This window comes from Urocampus carinirostris, chromosome 8 (assembly GCF_059441175.1).
Source record: "Urocampus carinirostris isolate Australia breed hairy pipefish chromosome 8, RoL_Ucar_1.0, whole genome shotgun sequence".
Classification (NCBI taxonomy): domain Eukaryota; kingdom Metazoa; phylum Chordata; class Actinopteri; order Syngnathiformes; family Syngnathidae; genus Urocampus; species Urocampus carinirostris.
Genome location: NC_142356.1, coordinates 36,042,401 through 36,057,576, shown reverse-complemented (window position 1 = coordinate 36,057,576; position 15,176 = coordinate 36,042,401). Strand labels below are relative to the sequence as shown.

The following is a 15,176-nucleotide window of genomic DNA, read 5'->3' as shown; positions in this document are numbered from 1 at the left end:
TTCCTATAAAATGCTTTCGTAAGTGTTGTGAAGGAGATTTATTGAACTTGTTAGACATTATTGTATGCATGACCAAAAGAAAGAATGTTCTTTTTTAACATGATTTGGGTGTTAAGCCCATCAAAATATGCAGTATTACAGTATGTGCAAATGATGATTGCTACATATTTAAACACAGTACAGAGATCCTTCATTTTTCAAACTGAAAATCTGCGAAGTAGCGTTGCACTTTCATAAAAGCCCCTATAGGATTAAAGTTACCTCGAGATGACGTCATTACTGACTGAGAGTTCATGACTGTCACAAAACCTCAATTAGAGATCTACAAATAATAACACAAAACATATAATTGCAGATGAATTGATGTTTTTAATTGTCATTATACAAAAGTAAAATGAAATCGGAGTGCTTCTTCTTTCAGAGTGAGAAAGCAATTTAGAGACTGGCTGGCTTTTCTGTAGTATTTCATACTACATCCGACGCGCTAGCATCGGGTGTCATCAAATGGAGACAGATCTCCGTGATGATTAAAATAAACCGTTCCACGAATTGTTGCTCCAAGTCATCCGTTTCGTGGCTAATGGACCTGGCTTTGGCAAGATGGAGGGTCCGCAGAAGTGGGTCTGAAGAGTTGTCAGCCTAGCTCTTAGCAGTAACGCGGACCAGGAACACCACTCTTGTCTTCTCCCTGACCCAGTCCAAGTCACTTCTCGAACCCGATAATAATCCAAAAAAGCACCCGGTGGTGATCACAATTTTGTTGCGCTCTTCTGACTTTCCTTAGAGTTCAATTTAATTGATTAATTTCTCTTTAATTTAACGAGCCGCTAAAAGCTAGCTGTTGCTATGCTTCCTTGATTGTTTACCGAGGCAGCGCCTGCCCGCTCTTGGAGTGACAGTTTAGACTAGCCTATCAGAGTAACTAACACAGACAATCACACCCACCCAACAGAGCCCCCTCCCAGATCTGTCCCCGCGGTGTACTGTCAAACAGAACACAATGCACAATAAAGACAAAATCAATTAAATTCAAAATCTGCGAAGGACTGAATCCGCAATAACCGAAACGCGAGGCAGCGAAGAGTCTCTGTACTACTATTTATGCTTTATGTAGTAGAGTAGTATTCAACTATAAGATAATTCAGTAAAATGTCAATTGAGGAGTAGATAACAAGATTTATTGAAAATTAGTAAAAACTGTTGTGAGCACCAATACTATCAAGTTGAATCACTGTAATTTGAAAATAAGATGTAAATGCGTATGCACTGCAAATTGACAAATAAACTGTAACAAAGAAAATCATGTCTGACTGTGTATTCCTTGTTTCCGCTCGTTATCTCGATTTGTGATTGAGAAGACTAGAATATTCCATCTGGTATAAACCATTTACATAAATAGTATTTGTTTTTTAATGATAGTTTAATATAGTTAAATGGAAAATGAGTTAATTTCACTTTGGTTTTGAGCGTATGATAGATAGTACGTTAGTGAGATATCCTTTAACTTGTTTGGCGAACAAAAGATTCATTTATTGTATTGTACTCTGTTCTTTGAATACAAATATTGTTATATGGTCTTATTGTTCCAGATTAAGATTTTGAAAGTCAGACATTTAGTCTTGCTATTGCTGTTATTGTTAGCACAATAAAAGACCCATCTCTAGCTGATATCTCAGGCAATTCTGAATCAATCAATCACTCACTCACAATCAATCTGCATCTTGACAAACTAGGTCCAAGTACGGTTGACATTTTCCCTCCAATACAGCATTTCAAATAAATATGAAAGAAGAAAGGAAAATACGTGAAGCAGTGTTTTTCAACTAGTGTGCCGAGACTAGTGTGCCGAGACTAGTCTGCAGGAAATTTCCAATGTTATCTTTCCGGTAAAGCGTGCCATAGTTCATTATTTTTGCTTTCTTTTAATGATCTGCAGGGTAATTCTAACATTCATCCGTATCAGTAGGTGGCAGCAGATTACAATTTTGTTTTATTTTCATATACTAATTATCAGCTCATGAGGGTGTACAAAAAAATATTAAAGTAAAATTGCTTACTTTTTTCAGCTGTTTAAGCTTTTTAAGATGGTACTGCAAAAAAAATACATAAAAAAAGGAATCTATCAAATAAATTAGAATTGAGTAAAAAAAGGATGAATCTTTTTGTAGAAATAAAAAAACAAGCTAAAATACAGTAAAACCGATCAAAATATGGTAAAAATAAAACAGGTAATGGAAAAAATATTAACAATAATGAATAACCTGTAACCTTAGTGACCATCAATTATGAGAAAAACTACACTGTCTATTATTTATTAAGATAATTTAAGATTTAAAAGTACAGTGTGCATCATTTAGTGCAGGGGTCTCCAACATAGTGCCCATGGGCACCAAGTAGCGCGCTGAGTAGGTTTTGGACTGGTTCTAAAAATAACTCACCTGTGATGGATCATAGTGATTTTCTTGGATATTTCGTTTCTAACTGACAAAATAAATCATTGACATGACCAATGTCTTTAAATGCAATATTTTAGTGGTTGAAAGTGCTTATTTTAACCCATCTTATAATCATTGCAACCTGGTAATAATATAATAATAACATTGTCACTATAAAGTTAAAAAAAAAACTTGATTTGAAAAAATGGGCAAAAATATACCTCCTATAGACTAGCATTTTTTAAATACTCCAAAGTGGAGAAATTTGCATTTAACTGACATAACATGAACATTACCTAGAGGGGGCTGACATAATTGTCTGCTATTTTGCTTCCACAGGAACCCCAAAAAACAAAGATCTTGAAAAAAATCTTGTAAAAAACATATGTATATAAGGTTAATTGGCTGGTCCAAATTGTCCCTTGGTAATAAATGAGCAAGTGAGTTGTCTGTCTCTATGTGCCCCGCAACTGGCTGGCAACCAGTTTAGGGTGTCCCTTGCCCACTGCCCAAAGATGGCTGGGATGGGCTCCAGCACCCTTGCGACCTTACTAAGGATAGGCGGAGCATATAAATATGGGTGCTGGAGCCCATCCCAGGCATCTTCGGGCAGTGAGCAGCGCAGTGGCTGGGTAGTGCACAGGGTTTAATCCCAGCTACCCCAGCCTCCCTGTGAGGAGTTTGCATGTTCTCCTGTGCCTAGGTGTTTTCTCCGGGCACTCCAGTTTTCTCCCACATTCCACAATTGGTGCAAATTGTCCCTAGGTGTGAATGAGCGAGTGAGTTGTCTGTCTCTGTAGTGTCCCCTGCCCACTGCCCGAAGATGCCTGGGATGGGCTCCATCACCCCCGTGACCCCACTGAGGATAAGTGGTGCGGGTGTCCCCTGCCCACTGCCCAGAGATGGCTGGGATGGGCTCCAGCCCCCATCCCCCGCGACCCTAATGAGGATAAGCGGTACGGCTAATGAGATGAGATATTTGTGTGTATATATTTGAATTCCATGACTTAGCTTGTTGCATACAATGTTTCACAACGTTGTTATAAGGACAATTCTAATTCTAATCTTGTGAAATGTTGAGCTAAAAAATGCAATTTAGTCACTTTGAATGTCTATAGTTTGTGTTCTCCCTTGCGCGTTTTAGGTTGCATGACACATTCCAGCGGCATCTAGCGGTCAAATATCGCACAGTGTCCCTTTTGAGAAAAAAAGGCTTGAGAACCATAAATGTAAATTACTAATATTATGAAAATAATCTACAGTATACCTAATAAAAAACATTTTAATTATCAGACTTTATTTTTATGAGTTACTCCATCCCTGCTATGAAAACTGACTTCCAAAACGTAGTGTGCTGATCCTTTTTTGTGACGTCACTTGTGTTTAGCCTGTGTTGTGACGTCACTCGTGTTTATTTTTCCCAAAGAAACGGTGACGACGATCTACAGTAGAAAGAGTCCACTTCGACTGAACATGTCACTCGTACGGCTCCATTGTTAGATGAATTCTTTTCAGCGTTGGTCGTCGTTTCTATTCTGGAGCTTCTTTCTTTCCCCTTGTTCCCGGCTAAGGACAGTTAAAGCGAACGTTGGGACTACGACAGCTCCATAAATAAGGCACGTTTGCTCTCCTCTTCTCTACCTGAGTAACCACGAAACGAACACTGACCAGTGAGCGTCTTTTGCTGCATGGAAGTCTAATTCGTCACCAAAAAAGGAAGAAATTTACCGCCGTCAGTCGCTCAATGAGGTACTTTGAACTACAGTGTTGAGGATGTCGGTGTGTGTTTTTGACAGCTCAGCGGGAGGCTAACATTGCTAGCTAACCTTAGCCATATGTGTTTGTATTTTATTAGGATTCTGCTTTCTTTTATTCAAGACTTAGATGTGTATTTTTATTTATTTCCCATTTTAGTATGTATATATTCAGTTTAACAAAAGTAAAAGGACTAGTAACAGCTATCGGGTTCTCAACAAAAAAAACTACGTCGTTCATTTAGTAGCAACAAATGAAAACTGCCCGACTAGATTTGTCATTAATATTAAAATGCAAATGGAATTTATTTTCTTTGCTGCCCTGGTGTACAATATTGATAAAAGAAGTTTAAAATCTAGGATACAATAAAAATGCAATCAATTATGGCTATGAAAAAGGAAAAGGCTATACGCGTATATTCCTTGTTGTTCTATCTGTACATCAAGGAGTGGTTGAGTGTAAACAAGGTGTGTTGTGTTGTAGCGTATTGTCCTGCTCTGGGTAAAAAAAACTGTCTACAAATAGTCTGTGGCCCGTGTGGCTGGGATCCATGGCAATGGCTTTGGGATACTATATACTTAAAAACAGTTACCCCCTAGGAAGAAGAAAACCCATTTCCCCCCCCTACAAATCCTTAAACTGTACACATTTTATGAATTGCCATGTCAAACTTTATGTATTTTTTAAGACAAAATCAATAAATCAGAATGCATTCAAACTGGTCCTCAGAATTAACTAGAGCACAATATTAAAAATATGTCAGCTTGCGAAACAAATATTAATAAAATAATTCGTACATATTTTTAAAATCAAAGAGGATGTCTGGATTTCGGGTCAGCATGGGTGGGGACCAAATCATTAAGCATAAGTCTCAAATACAATCTAGGAAAAACACAGCCAATACATTGGTACTATGTGTCAACACTTCATCAGAGAACATGATTTAACCCCTTTTAAGCTGCTACTTCAAGAAGACCTTGATTGATCAATCTTTTTTTTCAGTGATCACATGATATTGATTGGAACATGTCGTCTCTGTCCACCCCAAGTCTACGCCCTTTTTGGCACGTTTTTGCTGAAAAAAAAAATTATATCGGCTTTTCATTGTTTTCTGGGTTGAATGTATTTATGTCACAGTCAAATGTATTTGGCTTCATGCTGTTCGCTGCCAACATTTTTAGACACGTTCAAGAAAACAGGTCTCCTCGTCTCAAGTGCTATATACTATTCATCATACTTTCTTGCATCGGCTTTTAGGAGGAGACATTTCTCTCCCTCTCCACCTCTCTTATCAACCCCGTTAGATATTTTTTTCATGATTTCACTTAATGGTCTGCTATTTTCTTAAAACCTGCTGTACACAGGTTGTGCATCAATGCACAAATAGTGGGGTGCAAAGCTCCATCAGAGGTGGGTATTTTTTTCCACTGTCCTAGAATAAAGGGGTCAGTGGTGCTCTCACTGGCAGAGTGTGTACTCTGCGGTGAAGGAGTTTGCACTGAGCAACATAGAGCATCCGCCCTCTGCACATAGCACAGAGTATGAGACAGTAACGCCAATACACATCAAACAAGGGCACCACTGACCCCTAGAAAAAATTGATGGAATCCCGCACCCCGTTTTTTCAGACCCACTGCTTTAAAGGCACAGTGTGTATATTTAGAACCTCTTAGTGGTAAAAAAAAAATCCTCATTCATTAATAATAACAATATTAATTTTCATAATAAGAAAAATACATGAATTATCATGAAAACAGTTATCTTACTCATCTTACTCTATACATTAAGAGTATAGTCATGGTTTGGGAGGAGTACTGTATAGATAATATGGACTAAGATGTAAAAAAAAGAAGAATTTGCTAAAAAACAGAATGAACGGACTCGAAAAAGATACAGTATCAGGTCGGTGGCAAAAGTCAAATTTGTGTTTGCTTACTGTGTCATCATTTCTTGTCTGTGAACATTTGACAAGAGGACTTGTGTAGGGCACAGGACAGCAGATTGTGTCTTTTCCAATTGCCGGGGTACCTTGCAACAAAGGGACTGTTGTTGAAAAGCCCATGTGACTGTGTTACTGTGTGCATTGGTTCCACCCCTGTCATGTGATGAGGGTTGGGCTATATGGTGGTGAGCTGCTCCTTCCAACACTACAATTGCGCACAGCATCGTTAAAGTGAGAAGATGGAGGAATGTATTGTGGAACCAGGAAGGTTTGGAATGTCTGACAGACTCAAGGAAGAAGAAATACTATGCAGAAGACATCCTTGTCTATTTTGTGAGTACATGTGATGGTCTGATAACTCTTCTGTATCTTTAATCAGAATGGTGTCTTGTGAGCAAGTCTTGGCTAGACTGGTTGTCTTGAACAGAAGGAGTACCACATGATTGGTGGACATTTGACATAATTGTATTATGATTTAACAAAATATAGAGCAAAACAAAAGTTTTTGGGCATAAAAGATACGTAGTTCTATAAAATGAGACATGACTGCATCTCTGGACTCATTATATATTACAATAATTTCATAATTAAATTGTGCAAGATAACATTTTTTGAAAACTCTGAATGAACATTTGTTCTGCAAGTGTGTAACTGAAGTACATGTGAACACACTGTTTAACCTTTGTGTTTGAACTGAGAAATGAGGCTGGAACTTTTGTGTTTGCAGTTGTCAAGCAGGTTCTATGGTTCCCAAATCAATGTAACCTGCAGGTCCAGCCAGAATTACTGGTCTCTTATCCATGTATGTTATGTTTGCACCTGCGGTTCACTTTTAAGACTCGATATTAAAGGTATGACGGTGTTTACCACTCGGCACTAACACGCCATGAACAAGCAAAGAAGATGAGTGAATATGCTTCGCAAGTTGAAATGTTATGCTTGATTCAGGGAAGCCAAATGTGTGCGAGGGCAAATAGGGCTTATAGTAGTTGTGAGACATGAGAGTGCCATGGACTTGGGCTACATGAGTCCTACCAACGTGCTTCAGAGCTTTGAAGAAAATACTGTACATATACTGAGGTGGACAAAATTGCCCCTTTTAGAACACTGTGCTACAGATTATATCCCAACTTACCAGCAGCAGTCTTCTGTGATCACTTTTTTTTTTTTTTTCATAGGAAAAAATGGTACTGAATAAAACAATGTTAAAGTGTTTACTTGAAATGCTTTGGCAATTCTTTGCTGCAGCATTTTTTTTAGTTTTTACTTTTGGAAAAGTTTAATGTTGTGTAATTGACATGATCACGTTGAGGAAATCTATAATAGTGTGTTTGGTGGTCATTGTGTCGTTTCATTATTAAGCTTCTCCAAATATGAAGGAATTTTCCTATAAATCCCATGGGAGCTTGGTTTTGTAGAAAGAATAATTAATTCCATCAAAAGGAGTTGGATCATCTAAAAAAAAATTACTGAGTCCGTTATGGATGGCCGCATTATTTGTCAATTAAACTTGTGTATTTAGGATCATTGGCAGATCATTTCTTCTTCCATCTTTAGACCTATCCATCACTTTGGTTCAAGCTTATCTCTTGGTCTCGGGAAAGGTTCTTCAAAGTTGTGCCTTGAGGCATGCTGAATTACATAGAAGGCTACTACCATGTTTCGCAGACGGTTTGCTTGGATGTGCTTCTTCTAAGGACGGTATATTTCCAAATACCGTCTCCTAATGTATGGGGTTGGGAAGCTTCTGTATTTGAAAGATTTGTATGACTGATGTTTTCACCTGCTTTAAATGGCCTACTGCTTTCTGTGCTGTGTCCCATATCTACATGTGCTTTTTGGACATTACAATCTAGATTGTAGCTGATTTGTTGCTCTTTTCCCTTTGCTGCGCTCTGTCACGCTTATATACATATACATATATATATATATATTTCCCCCGCATGGTTGCCAATGGGATTACTGTATATGCGAATGCAATAAATTAGAGGCTATCATGAAGAATGCTGAATATATTCTGTCACTTTTTGTGCGAGAAGCAGAACTGTCAATAATACAAAAATTATATGTTTAAACTAATTATTGACATGCTACCCCCACTCAGATAAAAACTTTACAGTGGCATGCATTGAAGTTAAGTAAGATGTTTATGCGAATGCGGCAAGTGTGAATGTACTGCCATATGAATTGGTTGCTAACATGGTTGCTATCGAGATAGTTTTTACAATATTGATCATATGATAATAGCTCAAAGGTCTTTGAAAATATAACTGTGTTGTCCTGAATAATACTTATGAACGGTGGGGCTTTGGTTTAATGAAAGGCATGTTTGTGATTGTATCTGACAGAAAAAGATCTAATGCATCCATCAATAATTAACACACACACACACACTTTTCATGTCCTACAAGCAATTATACCAACAATTGTCTTCTTTTCAGTTGTGTCGAATTTTGATAATGATTTTTCTTTACAATATTCATAATTAGGTATGTTGGAGGTTGAAAGTTTATAAATATTCAGGACTCCTATCCTCCAGGGGTCAGCAACCTATGACACGCGTGCCAGAAGTTGCATGCGAGGGGTTAACCAGTGGAACACGAGCGCAAAACAAAATAATAATGATAATATTTTAAAAATGCGCATTTTTACCTGAAATTTAGACATTATCAGTTGCGCGCCTTGTTACTTAGAGGCCTTACGTTAGCGACCCTCTTCTGCTCCGTGTGTGAGCGTGTGTCTGCGCGGCGCCGAGGAGAGGAGAGATCCGTGTTTTAACCCAGCCAACGAAACACAGGCCCGCGATAAATGAATGAATCACGACAGCTCCTCCAGCGAAGAAATCTCGCTCTTTCCAGCCAGCGTGGACAAATTACTGGGGCTTTGTGCAATACATGACCGCGCTGTTCGCGCATTATGCATCGAGGGTGTTGTACCTCGCGCATCAAGTGTTAAATGTCATTACAAGTCGAAACATGAATTCAAGGCGTAGACATTAAAACGTGCTGTGTCCAGGTAAGGCAAACAAACACAGACCCTGAAAACCTTTGTCACCGATAAAAACAGCACCACTGAAGCAAGTTATCACATTGCTCACTGCATAGCAAAGCACAAACAACCGTGTACTGATGGCGAATATTTTAAAGAAGCGCGTGTGTGCACGTGTGCCTTCTGCTTTGCTGCTGTTATTTCAAGCTTTGATCATTTCTGCAACAAGATATCATTGATAAATGGTATAGTAGCTGTCCATGGCACTTGTTTTTTGATTTTAGTTCATTGTTAATGAAGAATGGTTGATTCTGGTTAATTCTTGTGGCAAAAAGTTGACGTCATGAATGGCTACAGGCCTTTCCACTTGCTATTCTCATTCATTTTTTAGTTGATTGATGAACAAGAATAGTGCAAGATAAATTGGTCAGTAATACCAGTGTTTTTCAACTACTGTGCCAGGGCACACAAGTGTGCAGTGAGACCTTGTCTAGTGTGCCGCTGGAATTTGGTTATTCATTATTTTTGCTATCTTCAAACGAGGAACTGTAATAGTCATCCATATCAGTAGGTGGAAGTAGATTTTTATATACTAATTATCTGCTCATGAGGTAGTACAGTACAAAGCTAGAACTGCAAAAAAACAGTACAAAGCGGTTTAAGATTGCACTGTAAAAAATAAAAACATAAATAAAGCACAACATTCTTTTTTATTTTAAGTATGATTTTATTCTTTTTATATACTAATTATCTGCTTATGAGGTAGTACAGTGAAATATTTGACATAACTTCATTTTCAAACGTTTTCGACGGACGATGTGCCTCCGAACTTTTTTATAAATAAAAGTGTACCTTGGTTCAAAAAGGGTTGAAAAACACTGGGTTATGTTGTAGAAATTGGAGGTCCGATAATCGAGAGAAAGTCTTCTCATAAGTGGATAAAAGAAATAGACAGGAGCCAGTCTCGTTACGGAGGGAGATTGTCACTTTATTGATGCGTCAATAAAGATCTCACAGAGCTAGGAACATGACAATGTATTTAAAGCTGGTAGTGACGATTAGGCTTCGATTGAGTACACCCCAAAAGGCGGTCCTGTATCACGTATGAGTACGTGACCAGTCCCGTGTACGCCGTATGAGTACGTGACCGTTCCTTGCACGCCGTCTGGCAACGGTATCTTCAAGGTAAACTCTAATCGTCTGGTAACGGTATCTTCAACCGAGGTCACCCCGACCTTTTCCCACAAGCAAGTAATGTATTGTAAGTTAATGTAGACATGTATGCAAATCTATTTCTATATATGCAAGTGCAAATGCTTTTGAGGATTTGCCACAACATAATCCCCCCTTTTTTTTTTTTTTCCTTTGAATGGAAATTAAAATTGAAAAGGAAAACAGAGTAGTGGCAAATTATTACCAATCGTAGATATCAATACAGGACAGAGTTTACGCGAATCGAAAATAAAATAAAATTCTGGCGGTCAGCCTGCTGTGATTACTCTAACTTTCATTGTTCATGTTTCATTAAATAAAAAAGAAAAAACCCCTAACACTCCAAACATCTGACCCATGCACTAACCCCCCCTTCATTTATCTTTATCCGTACATACTGTATTATACACGTGGACCGTCGACGGTTGATCGGTACGTGATAAAGGTAAATGAATAATTAAACTGATAAGTGATAACAAATTTTGGTAACAGCCGTCGATACATTTCAAGATGAGTGGATAGTGATACAGCATATACATCGGCCTTTGGCCTGACCCCTGTGCATAATTTGAAGACCATGCACTGTCGTATTCGTCAACGGGTGGCGTGAAGTCAGATGTTGGAGTGAGTGTTATCCCAGCAGGCATCACGCTCAGTTTCCATGCAGCCAAAAACCCGGAAGCGACGATGACCATCCCAGGCAGCAGCTTGTTCCCCGGCAGTGTGACATACCAACAAAAGAATCACAAGTAGAAACCAATATATTTGTTGCTGTTATTCCTAGTGCTACTTGATATTGTTATTAGTGTAGATTATCATTTGTGTCTCTTTCCGCAGATGCTCCATTATTTAATGTAATGTAGACTGACTATTAACGTTGCCAAATAAAATTCAAGGTTTTGAATTTAGTTGAGTCATCTGTCCTCCCTCAGGAATAGGCTTCGATATTTAATCACTAACTGTGCTCATTGAGCTTCTTGCCACCCTAGTATTAGCCACTACTGTCATTTGTTCTCCAAAAGTCTTAAGAATTCCTCTTTTAAGAATAGGTATGGCACAGAAACACAACAAATACATAATTATTACGATAGTTAGTACGAAAATTTCCCCCCTTCGCTAACATACTACCCCAGTACCCAAATGTAGACGAGAACCAATCAAAAGAGATACTGTTCTTTTCAGTATTTACTGTCACTTCATTGCTCAACTCACGAATCTTTGACAGTGCTTCTGTGAAGCTTCCTGCTTCGGATGTATTTAAAGGTATATACATACAGCCTTCCTCCTTTATCATATGACACACGCCTCCTTTACTGGCCAAGAGAAAATCGAGGGCCTGATGATTCTGCCAGGCCATCCTAGATGTCTCATGTAATTGCTCTCCTACTGCACTAAAGGCCTCGTTAATGTAATTAATAAACGTTGTTGGTTGTAATAAATGTAGTTAATCCATTTTGCGTTCTTATTCTGAGTTATCCAGATAAACACCGATTCTAATCCAGACTTAATTTCATTGCTAGCTATAAATTACTCTGGAATTACCCTCGGTTGTCCGATGTTATTTAGCCATACCCGTCCACATACATATGCTTTCTCTACTCCGGCCAATTGTCAACAAAAATATTTCATTTAATTACTTTTTCCCCTTTTCATTTCTTCCTTTTTTTCACTTGTATATCCCTCTCTTCTCTTTTCCTCAACGCCTACTTTCTTTTCGCCTTTTTATTTCTTCCTTTGCTAACTCTTATCTTTCTGTATTTGTAACTTCCTTACTTGCTCTGCCAACAATCCATTTTCCACATAACTCTCCCTTCTTCTACGCCCTCTAACACGTGCTTTTTAGCCCACTTGTTTAATGGGAAATTGACATATAACCATCTCACTTAATCTTCCAATTTATTTATTTATTTTTCCCAAACCAATTAAATCTGCTATCCTAGCTCCACCTACTTCATTTGAAAACGACGTGCATTGATCTACAACGATTCATCTTACTCATTTGTATTCCATTCAATGAATATTTCCTCCATATTCAATGAAAAAAAAGTATTAACTCACGCTCTTCCACTATTCTCGTACACCAATGCTTTACATTCTCAAATTACTCCATTTAATTCACTCAATTGGATTTCTCCTCATCTTCACATTCCTTTATTTTCCAATTTTTAACTGAAAACGAAACATTTTTATTCATTTTCTGTCACTATTCCATCTTTCTATGGTGTGGTTCTGGCATTACCTCTATGAATCTGAAATAACTCAACATAATTTTTCCAAACTTACCACTCCTAAATTTATCATTTTCCAATTGAAAAAACAGAAAAAATTTGGACCGTAAAAAATATTTATTGGAACCCCTTAGGCCCCTATGCGTTATGTTGTACACCCTTAGCGTCAAACACTGATTACCCAAAAAACGAACATTTTCGATTCCTGACGCGATGTGCTCTCGGTTCCACCCAAAAACAACATTTTTAAACGGTCCTACTGTTGATAACAAAACGTTTCTGTCGTTGCATTGTGCACTTAAATTCGCTTCCTTTTTCTCCTTTGTTAAAAAACGCACGCGCTCTCGTCCGCGGCATTTTTCCTTCGTATTTTTCTACTTTTTTCTTTTCAGTTACGTGGGCCGCTTAAACGCTAGTACAAACAAACATATAAGACGAGAAAAAAGAGAATATAGGACAGGATACAAACATTTACACATTGAACAAACATAAAACATATGACAAGACAAATGGCCCACAAAAATTTAAGTTGTTTAGTCAAATTAAGTCAGTGCACATTGAGACCATGCGCCTACACAACTACCGAGTTAGGGTTACGGTTTTCCTCTTCTACACAATTTCCCGAATTTTACGTACTGGCCGTGCACTCATTTTTGGCTGTCGGCGTTGTAACCTCACTCTTTAGTGCTGTCGCCGTGGGTGTAGGTTTCTCTGGACTTTGGTGTGTCGGAACCTTTCTTGCCTGTATCGTCACATTAAGGTTTAGCCTATCATTAATATTTAGTATTATTATTTAGTATATTATTAACTTTAGTCTGTACTGTCGTTAACATATTCGGTTTCTGGTAGTCCGTCGGCACTCCGACTGGTTGCACGTTTCTCTGACTCATCCCATGATACCCGGAATTTCAGTAATTCAAACTTGTCTTCTATCGCAAATTGCACTATTTATACACGTCCTTCTACTCAATCAAGGAAGCAAGGCTTAGGGCGCTCTGAGAAGAGGGATGACTGAGAATGGGCGCCAAGAGTGGACTGAGAGTGTGATCGTGGCTACTGTGTTGTGCTGCGCAGAGACGATTCAGTTTTATTAAGACGACAGCAGTATGTGTGTGTGTGTGTGTGTGTCGTCGTATCGATACTAATAACTACAAGGAGTGGAATGGAACTATGACGACTATAACATGAAACCAAACGAGACGTCACGCTCTATAGAGAATTTACCAACCTATTTCATCATCGCCTACAATCAGCTTAAAATTTTTCCAACATTCTGCTTCTTAAAAGAACCTAAAAAAAATCAGTCATTAAAAGCGCAATTAACCACCAGTCTATCGTCCCAAAAACAATTGTTTTAAGTCAATGGTGGGCAAACTTTTGTCGTCACGGCCTAGGGACACATCCAGTTCTTCTCATTTACAATTATGATGTTGTATTTCATTATATTTAATTCCTGTTTATTTACTTTGTGTAAGCTTTGCACATCAAACTGAAATATTAGCCCTTTGTTCCTTGTTATTTTTTCCATTGTTCCTTACAAAACCGCTCCCCAGTTCCCAAACGTACGACGGTGATCGTTTGGATACACCATTTTTCAGATCTTTCCACAAACACTATTTATGTCTGGACTTGGGCTTGGCTATTCTAACACATTTATATTGTTAGTTTTAAAACATATTATTTTAGATTTTGTTTATGTACGAACCTCTACTGAACATCAGTATACCTTCAGGGCAATTGCAGTTGACTCAACAAGGTTCGTTTGCTTTCGGAACGGACTAATCCCGTTTCAATCCAATTGATTCAAATTGATAATGTGTTTCGATTTACAATAGTTTCATCATTTCATATTTACTGCTAGAACCAATTAAACGTATAAGTAGAGGTACAACTGTGTACACCTTTCTTTTGCACTATATTGACTATTTTTCACCAAATGCATATTTGCATATTTACACAAACCTCAACCGTATGTAACATTTTAAATGCACATTCTTGTGTACATATTGTATTAATTATAACTATAACCTTATCTTTTCCGTTCCTTTACCTAACTTTGAAGATGGAGTGTCATGCCAAATGTAATTGTCAGTTACAATGTGTGCACCCGTTTTGTAACTATGTCCGTAAAGTTATATTCCTTCTTATCATAAATGATGCGTATATATGTAGTGCTTCCAATACCCTGAGGAACTCCAAAAACACTACCTAATGTGTTGTTTTTCATACTTTTGTCGCAAGTTTTTCATACCCAATTTTCAGCAAATTATCCTTATTTAAATAATTTATGTTGTATGTTTGTCTTAGTGTTTCTTTTTCTTTTCTTTCAGAATTAAAGCAAAACAATATACTAGGTTAACTTTCTGTGGAATTCAGGGGCACTTAGAGTCTCGTTAAGTTTTATCGTGCTTACGTACTGAGATGTTTTAGTGCACAGGTGTCAAACAAGCGGCCCGCTAAGGGATTGAATCCGCGACCTTGGCGTTATCAGCACCAGGGGGGGTTGAATCCGGCCTGCGACAACACTTAGTGAAGCGCAAGAGAAAAACAAGCTGTAGGCTGACATTCTTTCTCTCTCTTCCTCCCTTTTTCTCTCAACCATTATCTCTCTTCCAC

At 38.0% G+C, this 15,176-nt stretch overlaps 1 protein-coding gene across 4 annotated transcripts in view; it reads left to right on the top strand.

The window, feature by feature from the left end:
* The first annotated feature begins 3,846 nt into the window (after nucleotides 1-3,846).
* Nucleotides 3,847-15,176, top strand: part of elf2b (E74-like factor 2b (ets domain transcription factor)) — a 35,444-nt gene continuing 24,114 nt past the window's right edge. For 2 of the 4 annotated variants that reach the window (XM_088342544.1, XM_088342541.1), the window contains exon 1: nucleotides 3,847-4,184. The gene's annotated coding sequence lies outside the window, so the exon portion shown is untranslated. Of the gene's footprint in view, nucleotides 4,185-6,384; nucleotides 6,466-15,176 lie in introns of those variants that run through there. The other 2 variants (XM_088342542.1, XM_088342543.1) reach the window with 2 other exon arrangements.